Raw genomic sequence first — 16,403 nt, 5'->3', positions numbered from 1 at the left:
TGTGCACCAGTACTAGGACTTGAAATCCAGGCCTGGGTGCTGTCCCTGAGATTTTTTTGCTCAAGATTAGTGCTCTACCTACCACTTGAGCCACAGCTCTACTCCCAATTTTTTCTGGTTAATTGGAGATAAGAGTCTCATCCACTTTTCCTTCCAGTGCTGGCTTTGAACTATAGTCCTCAGATCTCAGCGTCATGAATAGCCAGGATTACAGGCATGAGCCACTCGTTCCAGGTTAGAGCCCTGTTTTTAACTGCTTCTGTCCAATTGACACCTTCCCGTGCTGAGATGGAGATAGAGGAAGGGAGCACATCATAGCTCAAATCCAACAGGTTTTCTTTATTATTAAAAATTAGTTAACATATTTGAATAAATGTCTCCTCAATTTTGTAAGATAGTAATTTTCCATTTGTTTCTCATATTTGCCAGTAGCTAGTAGGTTAGTCAAGACTTTTTATGGCAGTAATACCTGACATATACAACTTAAGAGAATAAAGAGTTACTTTGCTGATTTCCCAAGATTGCAGTTCTTCGTCATTCAGTTCCATTTTTCTGGGCTATAGTGGGTACAGAACATTATGATGGAAGGGCATGGCAGAGCAGGTCTGCTTATCTCCTGGCAGCCAGGAAGTAGAGAGAGCTAATGCCTATATTCATGCCTCAATTCAAAGGCTTTTTTTTCCTTTTCAACAGTGTGTGTGTGTGTGTGTGTGTGTGTGTGTGTGTGCACGTGTGTGTGTGTGTGTGTGTGTGTGTGTGTATGCTTGTGCTGGGGCTTGGGCTCAGGGACTAGGCACTGTTCCTAAGCATTTTTACTCAAGGCTAGTTCTCTACCACTTGAGCCACATCTTTACTTCCAGCATTTTTGGTGCTTAATTGGAGATAAAAGTCTCCCAGACTTTCTACCTAGGCTGGCTTCAAACCTCAGTCCTCAAATCTCAGCTGCCTGAATAGCTGGAATTATAATCCTCAACCACTGGTGTCAGGCTCCCTTTTCTCCTTTTATTCTATCTGGGGCTCCAGCTTATGGAATAATGAAATTCACATCTAATGCAGGTTCTCTACTTGGTTAACCTTTGTTTGGTTCTTACCCAAAGGAGTGTTTTACTAAACTCTGAGTTGACTCTCAATTCAAGGAAGTTGACAATCAGAATTAGCAATTACAATGTGTCCATGGACTTCTTTACATAACCCTCAAGGTGACTCTATCTTCATTGACTTCTTGGATTTATAATCAACAGAATATGTTATGTGATTATATATACTAATAGCTCCTTCTATATAGAAAAATTTTTAGATATTCTTCAACTGCTTCTTCATCCATTTGAACTAATACTATTTGTAAGGTCCACCCTTGGATGGTGAGCAGACTCCACCCTCCTCGCAGAAAAGTCTCCGCCCAGCACCTACATTACCTAGGCAACTGGCATACCTGGAAGAGGTCACATCTGCATCCGCTGAGGTCACATCTGGATTGGATGTGGCAACACCTTCCCCCCCCCCCCCCCAGATAAGGCCTAACCCAGGGCCAGATGCTCTCTTTCTCAGGTCTCTCCCAGCCACGTGGAGGGCCAACATGGCCTGGTATGGCCAAAACAATGAATAAACCTACCCCTTAACTGAATACCACGAGTATGGTGTGGTTTTTACTCAGCAACCTCTCTTTAAAACCTAACACTATAGTAATATGTCAAGTGTCTACTCTGTGCTATAGTTAGGAATGGGAGATAACACAATGATTTATTCATCTGACCCCTACATTGTGATACATAAAAGGAGACAGATATGCATTTTACTTAAAAACAAGACAGACTGTGCAGGACCACTACCATAAGAGATGCATAAACAAAAATGTCTGGAAGCATGTAGCCTTTTCTTTCTTTTAGTTTTCTTTCTTTTTCTACATTTTCTTTTCAATGGGTGGGAGGGTATCTCTGCATTATTTAATATTCTATGATTCTAGGAGGTAGCATTTAATGTGGGCCTTGATGGATGGGCCAAGTTCTGATAGATGGAGATGAGAAAGGGGCATTCTAGGCAGAGGAAAATGAACCAAGTCATGAATATATTTCACAGCAAAATATATGCTTTCAGCATCTGAATTAGACAGGTTAGAAAAAGGTGACCAAGCCAAATTAAGAAAGCCCTTGAAAACCACACTGTGGAGTTGGAGTTTCATTTTGTAGAGTATCATAATATGGTTTTCAATAGGACAGTGACATGATTAGTTGAGAAGGAGAAAATGTCTGAGAGCTGAATAAAAGATTTTCAAGACTGATACTGGAAGCAAAGATACTAGTGACAAAAGATGCTACTTCTGGTTTCTAAGGGGGAAATGAGAAGGACTGAAATTTCAGTAGTGATGGGATAAAATGGTAATGGTTCATTGAATCTTTGAGAAGTTGAAGTCTGATTAAATGATTCCTTATAAACTTGATAACATGGTTTAACTTTCAGGATCTTTTGATTGCTGATAGAGATATCAGCATGTTAGAATGGTAAAGAGCTCATTTATTCTGGGCTATGACTGCAAGTACCAGTGGATAATCTATGTCTACTTAACATTTCTTTCTTGGGTTCTACAACTGCAAAGGTGGATGTCAATTCTTGATTTATTTAAAATACATGGGTAGGTAGACATGATAATAAGTTTTAGTACTTGCTTTCAACAAACAAGTTTTAGAAAGATGTTTATAAAGTAATTTTAAAATTTAAGCATGTAACTATCTTTTCTCTTCTCCAGGGCCTAAAAGAGAAACTATTGCATGGGAATGATTCTCAATGGCTGACTTAATTGTAAGCAGATAATCTTCAGGATGGGCTCATGAAACTTCTACATCATCAGACTAAAAAAGCCAGCTTTATAGAGGAAATGAGATTTAAACAAAATTGAGATGAAACTAAAATTAAGCTAATCTTTGGTGGTAGAGAGGAAATGGCAGTGTTAGAAATAAGATTAATAGGACTTAGTATGAGGAAAGACTAATATGAGTTAGATTTGTGAATACAGAGGCATTAAATTGGGGTATGGGGAAAGAATGGTATTGGAAAGATAGAGTTATGAACATACTAATGTGTCAAGGAGTATTAATTCATGCATTCAACCATTCAACAAATAATCACACAACATACATATATATATATATATATATATATATATATATATATATATATATATATATATATATATATATATATATATGACTGGAGGAAAGAAGGATGGCCAATAGACACATGAAGAAATGCTCAACAACATTGAGATACCACCTCACCCCAGTTAGAATAGCTATAATCAAGAACTCTAATAACAACAGATGCTGGAGGGGATGTGGCCCGAAGGGAACACTACTGCACTGTTGGTGGGAGTGTAAATTTGTTCAACCACTTTGGAAAGCAGTATGGAGGTTCCTCAAGAGACTCCACATAGAGCTCCCCTATGACCCAGCAATCCCACTTTTGGGCATTTACCCAAATGATCACAAACAAGACCACACTAAAGCTATCAGCACACCTATGTTTATTGCAGCATTATTTACCATAGCTAAGATATGGAACCAACCCAGATGCCCCTCAGTAGATGAATGGATCAAGAAAATGTGGTATATATACACAATGGAATTCTATGCCTCCATCAGAAAGAATGGCATTGCCCCATTCGTTAGGAAATGGAAAGGCTTGGAAAAAGTTATATTCAGTGAAGTAAGCCAGGCCCAAAGAAACATAGGTCCCATGGTTTCCCTTATTTGCAATTACTAGTATATGTCTGAGACAAGCAGAAAAGGTCAGATAAGTTGATGTTAGGGAAATGAACCCCAAGATAATTATTCAAATGTTTTTTTTTCTTTCTTGCTCCTAGTCCAAGTTTCTGCCCCTGATTCTAGGAATTCAGGTACACCTATCACCTATAGCCTCTAAAAGTTTTTAGAAAGTCCCATTATCCAACAAGATACCAAGATATTGCCAGTTAGATCCAGTATCTATATTTCACTAGGATAGGACCATGGTGGGCTTACTGTTGAGGGATGGTGCCAGTAACACATCTATCTCATTCTATCTGTCTTTAGAAAGATTTCAAGGCTTACACTGGTGCTACAGTTAACACAAAATACTAGACAACAAATTATTAAAAACTATTTGAGTGGTATAGATTGTAATGATTATAGACATTTAGAGAGTGCAAGAGTAGTACCAAAGGAAGAGTTCCAGTAATATTGTAGAGAAGATGAAATTAAGATGACATTTGAATTGAAGAATAGGCAAGGCTTTGGAATTGGTGAAGATAAAAATGAAGGCTAAACAAAATCCTGCAGGTAGAGTGACTATGTGCGGAAATGAAGTGAAATTGAGAGGGTTACATGGTGAAATTATGCTACATGTAATAATGAAGTGAAAACCACAAATGTATTTCAGTTTCAGAAAAGCCTTGAGTGTAAAGTTCAGAACTTAGATTTTTATACAAAGTGATGGATAATATTTCGGTGATCAACTGCCAGATATGTGTCAGTGACCATACCAACCTGCCTATAACCCTTAGACATTTCTCTTTTATGCCATCTGTGTAAGTAGGGTGACCAACTGTCCTATTTTGCTTAGTACTAAGAGATGTCTTGGCACAAGGTATGTTCAAGGCTAAAATTAAGGAAGTCTCATACAAAATGAGGCAAGATCATCAACTTGATACTCCCTTTATTCTCCCATTTCATTTTTTTTCTTTTCTTGCCATTATCTGTAAATTCTTTTTTCTCTGATCTATATTCAAAATGTATCTTCATCTCCTCACTCTATTCCATATGACTTTTTCCAATTGTTTAGCTTCAATGAGGTACTTCAAGAGATGAGCTGTGTGTGACTTCATTCAAGTAAATAAGGACATAATGAAAAAGAAAAGAGATATAAGAGCTCCCTCAAATGACAAAACTTGTGAAAGAGACCAAATGTAAGCATTCATTCAGAAACTAGTAAAGTCCCTAAGAACATATTCGAGTAACCTGAACAGATAAGAAGCATCAGTTTCACTGTTTTCACTTACTATGTCTTGAGTGTGTGCTGTACTAAGGCTTATTCAAACCTGGGCACTGTCCCTGAGCTTTTTCACTCAAAGCTGACATTTTATCATTTGAGTCATACCCATATTTCTGGCTTTCTGGTGGATGACTATAGATAAGAATCTCACAGACTTCTCTTCTTGGACTGACTTTAAACCTGGATCCTCAGATCTCAGCCTCCTGAGTAGCTAGGGTTACCAAGAGTGAGCTACCAGTGCCCAATTCCACTTATTGTGTCTTAATGGGAATTTGATCCTATTTAAAGTGAATCCTTCACATTGTTTCTGTTAGGTATTCATGAATACACATAAATGACACATAAAATACTCATCCATTTATACATTCACATTTTTATTTTCAGTATGAAAGTGTATTAATAAATCTGGACATCATAGACATTTCCCTTTGTTGGAAATTAACAGAAGACTTCCTGAGAAGGCATCAGGTTCGACATATTAATGAAATTAATTTGATGGCATTTGTTCTTTACTGGGCATCTCTCTGTAAAGATAGTAGAACCTATCTGATTTTTCTCTGCAGTCCAATAGGAGGGAGTTTGGGAGAGGTAATTTTCTTCATTTTCACAGCATGGGAAAAAGTGGCTCATGAATGATAAATAAAACCATTTGATTATCAAGAGCCCATACATGTTTGGTGATCCCTAGAGGTGGAATGAATAGAGAATAGATAAAAGCAGAACATAGGCATTTCCAAATCTTTGGCAAGAGCAGAACTAGAAAATGTAACTTTATCGAGGATACTACAGATTGATAGGAGAGACTAGCTGCAAAGAAAATAGCTGGGAAATGGATGCAGACCAATTCAATCTCAGGATCATTGTGGAGCAGATTTTGGTTAGTGCCTTTTTCCATTTGGATTGTGAGCTATATTGCCTAGGGTAATCCCATTCTGGTCCAAAGCATGGAATCAATGATGACTAGATGCAAAACATACTTTGAGATGAATCAGTAAGAAAAATCATCCAAGCGTGGAAAGACTTGGATTAGGGGCTATGATTTAATTCAGCATTTTGAAGTAAGAACTAAAGAAAATCTATTTGTTTCCTCTTTTTAGGCACAATAATGCTCCTATCACTGAGGTGCTACTTGATGTATTCATTTTCCATGGAGTCATTTTTGGATGTAGATTTAGATTTGACATGCTGTGTCATCCTACACTACTTAATTAACTACTCTAGACCTCTATTTTCCTCTCTTCTAAAACAAAGGTAATTATTTTATCCTGTTTCACAAGACACTGTGGGCTTGAACTTAGAATAAATGTGAAATATTTGTAAATGAAGCAGAACAAATATGAAACATCATTATTTGCCCTATGGAATGATGATATGACAGTTTAGTCTGGTTTCTTTCCTCTCTGGTATTCCCACAACACAAAGAATTGTGCTGTACACAAATAACTGAATGAATACCCTACTTAAGTGCATGGTGCTAGAATTTCTAAATTTCAGTCTTGTGGGGATTCCCAGATTCCTCAATTCAGACTCTTTACAACGATATTCAGAAATCTCCACCATTTTAAGATACAGATTCTTTTTCAGTATTTGCATACTTTATATGTAAATACATTGGCCCTGAAAAAACATCTCAACAGATTTTACTGAAAAACATAAACAAACAAAGCAAAGCAATCCTCTTCTCTACAGATCTATTCAGAATAATATGCTGAAGAATGCAGGAGTTGCCTTTGATTTGAGCCTCTGGTTCGATATATTTTGTGTAATGAGACAGATGTGTATGTGAATGTGGTAAAGGACATCAGACTGCTTGACCAAATGCCTCTCTGCCTCTCGTAGTTAGGAGATACCTAATGGCTTTGGATTTTGAAAGCTATGTTCTCAGGGACTTAGGTTTAAATGCAAATCAATCTCAAAATTAAATCAAAAGCAATATGTAAAATCACAATTAGAGACAACTGGACTTTCAGTTCTAATCTAGAGTTAGGTGCAAGACCCTAAAAGGATAATGAAGACTTTTTAGTTAACCAGAGAAGGTTTAGCTCAGTCAAGCCAAGACACTACGGAGTTTAAGATAGAGAAAACAGATTTCTTGGAAGCCCAGGCAGAAGATGATGCATGGATTGCAGTCTAGGCAGGAATGCAAGCTTTTGCCTACCATTTATATGCTACCTGTGACCATGATATAATGATGGTTCAATCAGAAGGGATGCTACAAGGTACAGTAGACAGGGATGAGAGCTTCATTCTTCTGTTTGCAGACATTATAAGAATCTTCCAGACTTATGATTGTAATGTTGCCATGGGACTTTTTTTTTGAGCTAACATCAAGCTGAATATCCCCTTGGGAAGAGAAACAAAGCATTCCTTATGTGTCTTGTGTGTTTTTAATTCAAAGAAATTCATTCAATGAGCATTTACTAAATACCAGTTTGGGATAAGATAGTAAACTGTACATACAAATCTAACTCAGTAAAGTCTGAGATACAGAGCAATGACAAAAAATGTTGGTTTATTACTTTTCTCAGTATCTAAAACCTGCCACAAATAAATCTCTCTGGGGAATTTTCCCAAATGCGTGGATAAGAATGAGTTGTGATAGGCATACCAATTGTTTGCAACTGAGTTCTTCCAAAATGATTGAAAACAATTCTCTCTAGTCATTTAATTATCTCCTTGCAATTTGGTTTACACTATCACTTTTTTAGCAACCACTTTAATACAAGATGGAGAAAAAATATCAACCCAGTCTCCAAAGAGAAATATCACTCAGGCTAGATGAATGAGGTATAAATTAATGACATTTTACCATGCAGACAACAATCAACTAGATATTGTCTGTGCTAGTAGAAGAGAGAAATGACCCAGAACAGCAATAAATAATTTTATTTGGTTTAAGATTGTACTCTATAACTTAGAAGAGGAGATTCTTTACCTGCCTAATGCTATTTGGGTGCAGGATTTGGCTTATGCATTGAAATGTCATGATGAGTCACTACAGATAATTGACAAAGCAAATGACTCATGTGGGTAAATTAGTACTAAGATTGCAACATTGTCTACAATTCTGCTTTCATTATAAACCTGCATTCGGAGTTCCCAGTGCCAACATGAAGAAAGGAGGCCTTATTCTTAACAGCTGTAAATGTTCCTTCCCTATATTTTCTACGTAGAATCCCAGAGAAAATGAAATATATATGATTTAGATTAAGCATGGTTCAAGTAACAGCTCCTTTACTCTATCACCATTTCTTTGTCTAGAAAATAGGATTCATATTTTCCAGTTATTGAGAGGGTCAAATTAAATAATTATAAAAGAAATAGTACAAATTTTCTGTTCACACTGTTTTATCTGCACTAGCTATTTATTCAGAACTTTTTGGTAAGACATACTACATGTGAACCTTTCCTGTTACTCAATGTCATAATTTGCTGTATGTCAATTTCTTGTCATTTCTGCTCTTAAAGTGACAGCTAGCTCTTCCTAAGTGGTGTCATTTAACTCCCCTCTCACTGATTATATGTGCATTTTTGTGGATATCCATGTAGAAACACTGCATTCTCCCACACTAATTATTTACTTTGCCCTTTTAATCCAAATCCTTTCAAATATTTTCCAAGGCCCATAATTGTGTCCTCAACTTGTAAAGAGTCATCAGGAAATTGAAACAGCTTCCCAGTGAGGCTTCAGCCAGAGCCACAGGAATCCTATAAATTATGTGTGAATTACTCTTTTGCTAATTACAGACTAAATGGCTCATAAGCTCAGTTCAGTGGACCTTAGCAATATATTTTCTATTTGCCCATAGTATAGAATGAGCTCTTAGCAAACACTTACTCTTTATGTTTTTATGTCTTCTTCCCAGTACTCTTGACATGGTGGGCTTCTGTAAGCCTAATGATCTCTCACTACTTATATACTCCTTCCTTCCTGTGATGCTGCTTGAATTTGTTTTTGAGTTCAAGTGTATTAATACTAGACCTTACTGAATCTTGGTGACTACTTTAAATTTCCTCAGCATTACTAAAATGAAGATAGTCTAGCTTTTCTTTATATAAAGGCTAAATTTCCTGGTCCTAAAAATCAAATGCTTAGGACTTCTACAACCCATTAGTCATAGCAAGGAAACTGATCTGGACCAGGCTGGAAGACAAAAAAAGTTAGAAAAAACTCCCTGGAATAAAAAGGTAGTCTATAATTCTTTGAAAAGTATGAGTTGTTCAGTAGTTTGAAATCTAGTTTTGCTGGAATCACTAGCTAGTTGTATGATATATTAGACAAATTACCTCTGTGTACCTCAGTGTGTGTGTGTGTATGTGTGTGTCTGGGTGTGCACATATAAGCAATTATACATATACTCAAGGAGTTTTCTATCTTTAATGGTCCTAATTTAAATTACTTTGAGCAAGTCACCTCTCAAAGTGACTTAAATAAGTCACTTTGCATGTTATTAACCTCTCTATTCTTTAGGTTCTTCATCTAAAAATGGAAATAGAAGCTTCATTAAAAGTTTGTTAAAAGGGGCTGGGAAGGTGGCTCAGTGGTAGAGCGCTTGCCTTGCATGCCTGAGACCCTGGGTTCGATTCCTCAGCACCACATAAGCAAAAAAACAGCCGGAAGTGGTGCTGTGGCTCAAGTGGTAGAGCACTAGCCTTGAGCTGAAGAGCTGAGGGACAGTGCCCAGGCCCAGAGTTCAGGCCCCACGACCGGACCCAAAAAAAAAAAAAAAGTTTGTTAAAAGGATTCAATAAGTAAATATACATGAAAGGAAACTGGAAAATACTGTGTGATATTATTAGTAGTTATTAGCATTAGTATTGTAAAGAAGAATAGACTATGATATATAAGGGATCTTCAAATCATATGTTTTCTGAATTTTACTTCTTTTATTTTCATGTGAAATAAGTCTTGAAGATGAAATAGGAATAGTATTTGTTAAAACGTTTTGGAAAGTATGGGAAGCAAAGAGAAAGGCTGAGACATTAGACAGCAACTTGTTAATCCAGGACAACCACTTGCTAGCTTCTCATTCTGGACAGAGTGCAATGGATGCAAAAAAGTGTACGTATTAGTCTGGGTTTTCCAGAAAAATAGATCCAGTGGAAAATAGATCCAGTGTAAAAGAGTTACTTAATGGGGCACTTATTGTTAGGTTTTTAAAAGAGGTAGCCGAGTAAGAACAGCACCAGCACGCACGTGGTACTCAGGTAAGGGGTAGGTTTATTCAGTAGACCTGCTGGGAACAGGCAAGGTCGGCACTCCACGTAGCTGGGAAAGACCTGGGAATGAGAGAGAGCTGGGAAGAGAGGAAAGAGAGAGGAAAGAGCTAGAAAAGAACAGAGAGAGGGGTAAGAACAGAGCAGCAAGAGAGCGTCTGGGCCTGGGCTAGGCCTTATCTAGGGTATGGGGGGGAAAGGTGTGGCCACATCAAATTCGGATGTGACCTCAGTGAATGCAGATGTGACCTCTTCTAGGTGTGCCAGTTGCCTAGGTAACACAGGTACTGGGTGGAGACTTTGCTGCAAGGAGGGTGGAATCTGCTAGCCATCCAGGAGCGGACCTTACACTCCAGCCTTTTAATAATCATGAAATAGGGCGAGGATTCTCTCTGGCTACTTCCTGCTGACAAGGGGCGTCGACAATAGGGGTAAAAGGCTGGAATTTGGTCCCCTCCCAGAGAAGGCAGTGCGCAGCAGCTGTCCCTTGGTGGCGTTGAATCCTTAGATGAAGTCAGGAGAAGTCTCATGAGCATTGAGGGGCTGGAAAGAAAATACTAGAGAGCAAATAAATGGCAAGAGGAAGGACTTGGGGCTGAAAATGTTGTAGAAATGTCCCTAGCTACTTCTGACATCTGGCGACTAGGGAGAGAAGTCAGGTGACAAAGGCAAGAATATAAATTCCTGTTGTTAATAGAGACAGGTATAGACATTGGATGGGCAGGCTTCTTACTTCCACTGACCTCCCAGCTCTGGTTAATTTTGAAAGGGCAGGCACAAAGTAGCTGATGTGACATTATCTCCTCTTACTCCTCTCCACGTTCCCTTGTTCCCCAGACTGGCTGATTCTAAGTGCTCGTTGCTGGGATGGCTTGTCCCAGTTGGTATTCAAGATTTGAACTCAAGGCCTGGGCACTGTCCCTGAGCACTTCTGCTCAAGGCTAGCACTGAACCACTTTGAGTTATAGTATCACTTGCAGAGTTTAGCTGGGAGATGGAGTCTTAGGGATTTTTCAGCCCGGGCTGGCTTTGAACTGCAATCTTTGCCACAAAAGCCCCTTATTATTTTCAATTAAAGCAACAAGGAGATCAAGTAGAATAAGTAGAGCTTACCTGGTTCTTATCAAGAATTGACCGACAAATATTCTGAAATGACAAAACTCATTAGATGTGATGAGAATTTTAGCACAGATAGGCCCAGTATTTTAGAACCATGTAGTCAGTAGTAGAATACACAACACTGAACAAAAAAGGCAAAACTCAAAACCTAAAATTTTGACAACGTTTAGACAGCTTTGTTAACAAAGCACATCAGATGGTTGGGCCTCAGTTACCAGGGCCTGTGAAAAGAGCAACTTGTTAGCAAGGCACCTTAGAATAGATGGATGGAGTAGTAAACTTAGTGGAAGGTTAAGGGTCAGATAGGGCCAAACCCTTAACCCACCACGTGGCCAAGATGGCGAATTCAAGATGACGAATTTCTGAAATAATGCAAAGAAAGCCTGAACAAATAGACCAAGCCTACATTGGCTAGCCTTTGAGAGGGAACCTAGAGGGGGGTCCCTGGGACCCAGCCTGCGTCGCACTCTTCAGGGCACAAGCCAAAAAGTTGTAGAAAAAAGGGTAGAAAGTTGGACATGAATGGCAGAGAGAGAGCAAAGAGAGCCAGAAAGTAACAAGACTTCTGATCATTTACCATTGCAGTAGCAAAAACTGTGTACTTCTGAGAATGGCATAAAATTAGGCTCTCTGACTTTCCAGGGAGCACAGGAGGCATTTCAAAGGGGCTTCACGGCTTGGGCGTGATTCGCAACACCCCATTAATAGTAGGAGAGTCAGTCTGGTCAGTGAAGGAGAGCTGAACACGCAGAAGCGGCGTCCCGACTTCCCCCAGAGCCCTCTAAAGAGAAATGGCCAAGCCCCCAAAGCCAAGCGTCCTCGGCTTCAGAGGTGACCGGCCTTTCAGCTAAAGGCCGTAGGAGCTCTCTGGCGTGGCGCCACGTCTGGACAGAGACTGAGTGACAGAGAGCCTTAGAGAGTAGTTTCACTCACCAGAGTAGAGAAGTGGTGTGGACGTGGATGTGAAGGCAGCAATGGTATCGATGCGCTGTTTCCGCTGCAGACAGACCGGTTCGCAAAAGGCCGTCAGAACTGTGGGTATTCCTCAGAGCAAAAAGGGAAAAACAAACAAAAAAAAAAGAAAAAAGAGGAAAAAAAATCAGAGAATCCCAGCTATCCTGACTTTAAGCCTTTATCCGAGTCACGGTACCATTTATGTTAGGTTTTTAAAAGAGGTAGCCGAGTAAGAACAGCACCAGCACGCACGTGGTACTCAGGTAAGGGGTAGGTTTATTCAGTAGACCTGCTGGGAACAGGCAAGGTCGGCACTCCACGTAGCTGGGAAAGGCCTGGGAATGAGAGAGAGCTGGGAAGAGAGGAAAGAGAGAGGAAAGAGCTAGAAAAGAGCAGAGAGAGCAAGAAAAGAACAGAGAGAGAGATAAGAACAGAGCAGCAAGAGAGCGTCTGGGCCTGGGCTAGGCCTTATCTAGGGTATGGGGGGGAAAGGTGTGGCCACATCAAATTCAGATGTGACCTCAGCGGATGCAGATGTGACCTCTTCTAGGTGTCCCAGTTGCCTAGGTAACACAGGTACGGGGTGGAGACTTTGCTGAGAGGAGGGTGGAGTCTGCTAGCCATCCTGGAGCGGGCCTTACACTTATGTGAACTATGTGATTGAGGAAGTTGAAAAATCTCACTGTATGCCATGTACAAGTTGAAGAACCAGGGAAGCTAGTAAGACAATTCAGTGTAAGGCTAAAGAGCTGAGGGAAGGCACTGATTAAAGACTGTGAAATCTGCCAGGCAATGGTGGCTCATGCCTGTAATCCTAGCTACTCAGAAGGCTAAGATCTGAGGATCGCAGTTCAAAGCCAGCCAGGGCAGGAAAGTCTGTAAGACTCTTATCTCCAATTAACCACCAGAAAACCGGAAGTAGCACTGTGGCTTAAGTGGTAGAATGCTTGCCTTGAGCTGAAGAGCTGAGGGACGGCGCCCACGCCTAGAATTCAAGCCACACAATTAAAAAAAAAAAAAAAAAAAGACTGTGAAGTCTAAGAATGAGAAGTTTCCATGTCTGAAAGCTGGGAAAGATGAATGTGCCAAAGGAAGAAGAGAAAATGTATCTGTCTTTCATACAGTTTTCTAAAATCTTGGGTCCCTCAAGGGAACATATACTACCTACCCACATTGGAAAGAGTAGATCTTTATTTTTATTGACATACATTTAGACATACAAGGAGATTTCTTTATGACATTTTCATGCATGCCTACAACATATCCTAATCAAACGCAAACTCATCTCCATCACTCCCCCTCAAAATACTCCCCCTTCTTAAAACAATTTCAACAGTTTTCATTTGTTTTCTTTTTTATATATGCAAATAAACTATTTCATCCATACGCATTCTTATTCACTCTCTTTGTTCACCTTCCCCCACAATGCCACTGGTACCCACATCTAAACAGAGCCTGTTTTACTTTCCTGTCATTTTTTTACTGTGTATTAATTGTACCAAGGGGTTTCACCATGGTATTTCAGATATGCATACTTTACATTTTGTTCAGAATAACTCTCTTTATTGCTTTTGCTTACCTTTTATTAATCAAGAAATTTCATTAAGATTGTTACAGAAGACAGAACTTTAGTCAACTGATTCAAATGCTACTCTTTTCTGGACTCTCTACCCTTATACACACCTACAAGTAAGGTCTTATCTAACTGGAATTTTTAAACCAGACAAATTAATGTCCTCCCCAAATACCCATCTGAATATTGTAATGAATAGGAGAGCAACATAAAAGAAAAGAAATATAAGCTACAAAATAACTGATTTTTTTTTCAAAAATTAATGAATTCACATGAGCTGTTCCATCCAGAGAAATATCTGAGACTACTTATTGAGTCATTAATTAAATAATAATAGTGGCAGATGCTTGGTAGACATAGTTTTTTAACCTTAAGGATATTAGTCTCTAGTCAGAGCTACAAGGTAAGGTATAAAAAACTTATAAACCAGGTGCTAGAGCCTCTTGGTTTTAATCCTAGTTACTCAGAAGACTAAAATCTGAGGAATTCAATTCAAAGCCATTCCAGGAGGAACGTCCATGCAATTCTTATCTCCAATAAACCAATAAAAAGCTGGAATTGGAGCTGTAGTTCTGGTAGAACACTGTTCTTGAACAAAAAAGCTAAGGGACACCACCTAGTAGGCCCTGAGTTCAAGCCCCAGTAACTTCACACAAAAAATATTAGCACTCCACAAGGTCTGAATTCACCAATAATTGTCTCCTGGAAAAATTGTTTACTAGGTAGGTGAAAGAGCTACACGATAAGCAAAATAAACTGGGTAAAGTTTGTTATTTATTTTAAAAGTTATATTTTTAATCTCTGCATAAAATGCATGTAGAATATGCTACCATAGAGTTGAAAGTAAAACTTAAAGAAAAGAAGAACCTTGGTACAATTCAGTATCTTCCTATTAATTGTCAAGTGTCAATAACTGCTTGACATAATCCTGATTGTTCCTTAGTATTGTAGTGTAATTTTCTAAACAGTCACATCAAGTTTGTCTGAGCTTGTCAGGCTGTGAGAATGGCTCTAAAACCCTACTATGTTTTCCCAGGTGTTAAAACTCCTGCAGCAGCTGGTACAGACTGAACTTCTTTCAAGAATGAACCATTTAATTACCAATGGTTTTTCTCACTCCATCAGTGATGCATAGCACTTTCATTACACATCTGGCCAATCTCTTCCTGTCCCGTAATGAAAGAAAAATCTTCCTTGGGATTTTTTCTGTATTTTTATTATTTATTTTATTTACCTTTTCTGAAGTTCAAAAGGTTGTACAAGGGGTTAAAATTTAATATGCCCATTTAATTGTCCACTGCTTCTTCATAAGAGTCAACCTTTGCATCATTCTCCCACATCCATCTGTTCTCTCCCAGACTCATTTCACATTTTCCACTTCCTTTATTACATGTGTACATTGAGTATAAAACTAGACAAAACTAAGAAAGATCTTACCAACCTGCCTCTCATTAGACTGAATCCACAGGGTATATATTAGCTATTTGGTTGATATTTGCTTGTCATCTACTCATTCAACATTAATTGGATGTCTACTGTGTATTAAGTATTTTTTTCTAATTATCAGAAACATATTTTATAATGTATGATTCTAGTCCTTTAAGAGCTCAAAATTTAGAGAGGATATATGACCCTTCACCATCTCTCTTCCCCATCTAGTAATAATCAGTCATTATGTAAAAAAAGATTGATTATAATGGAAGTAAAGGGTAGCAGTACATGAGGTAGTCAAGGACTAACTAGATCCCATAGATTCTTTTTTTTTTTTTTTTGTCGGTCGTGGGGCTTGAACTCTGGGCCTGGGAGCTGTCCCTCAGCTCTTCAGCTGAAGGCTAGCGCTCTACCACTTGAGCTACAGCGCCACTTCCGGTTTTCTGGTGGTTTATTGGAGATAGGAGTCTCACGGTCTCTCCTGCCCGGGCTGGCTTTGAACCGCGATCCTCAGATCTCAGCCTCCTGAGTAGCTAGGATTACAGGCGTGAGCCACCAGCGCCCGGCTGATCCCATAGATTCTTGAGTGCCACAGAAACATAGAAAAAGTTTGAGCAGGAGAAAATTTAGGGATGGATATTTGTGTTGTAGAAAAACCTCAACAAGTTGGGGAAACTGATGAGTGGAAGTTGATAAAGGCAGAGACATCAATTTGGAGATCATTGCAGAAAGACAAGGAGATTGTTTGGGATACAGTATATGCATAGGTGTAATTGTTACAATGACCACCCTCCTCCCCTTTTGGGTAACTAATGTGTGCTAAATAAAAATGTAAATGTGCTGAGATTGATGGCTTATGCTTGTAATCTTAGCTACTCAGGGTACTGAGATCTGAAAATCCAGGTTTGAAGCCAGTCTGAGCAAGAAAATCCACCATACTACCAAAACAAAACAAAAAAAAAAGCAGGAGTAGAGTTGTTGTTCAAGTTATAGAGTGCTAGTCTTGAGCACAAAAGCTCAGGGACAGTGCCCAGGCCCTGAGACTAAGCCCCAGGACCAAGAACAACAAAAAAATATGAATGAATAA

This window comes from Dipodomys merriami, unplaced genomic scaffold (genome assembly GCF_024711535.1).
Source record: "Dipodomys merriami isolate MVZ:Mamm:240054 unplaced genomic scaffold, mDipMer1.0.p SCAF_3, whole genome shotgun sequence".
Classification (NCBI taxonomy): domain Eukaryota; kingdom Metazoa; phylum Chordata; class Mammalia; order Rodentia; family Heteromyidae; genus Dipodomys; species Dipodomys merriami.
The sequence above is the reverse complement of the archived record's forward strand: the minus strand, read 5'-3'. Positions refer to the sequence as shown.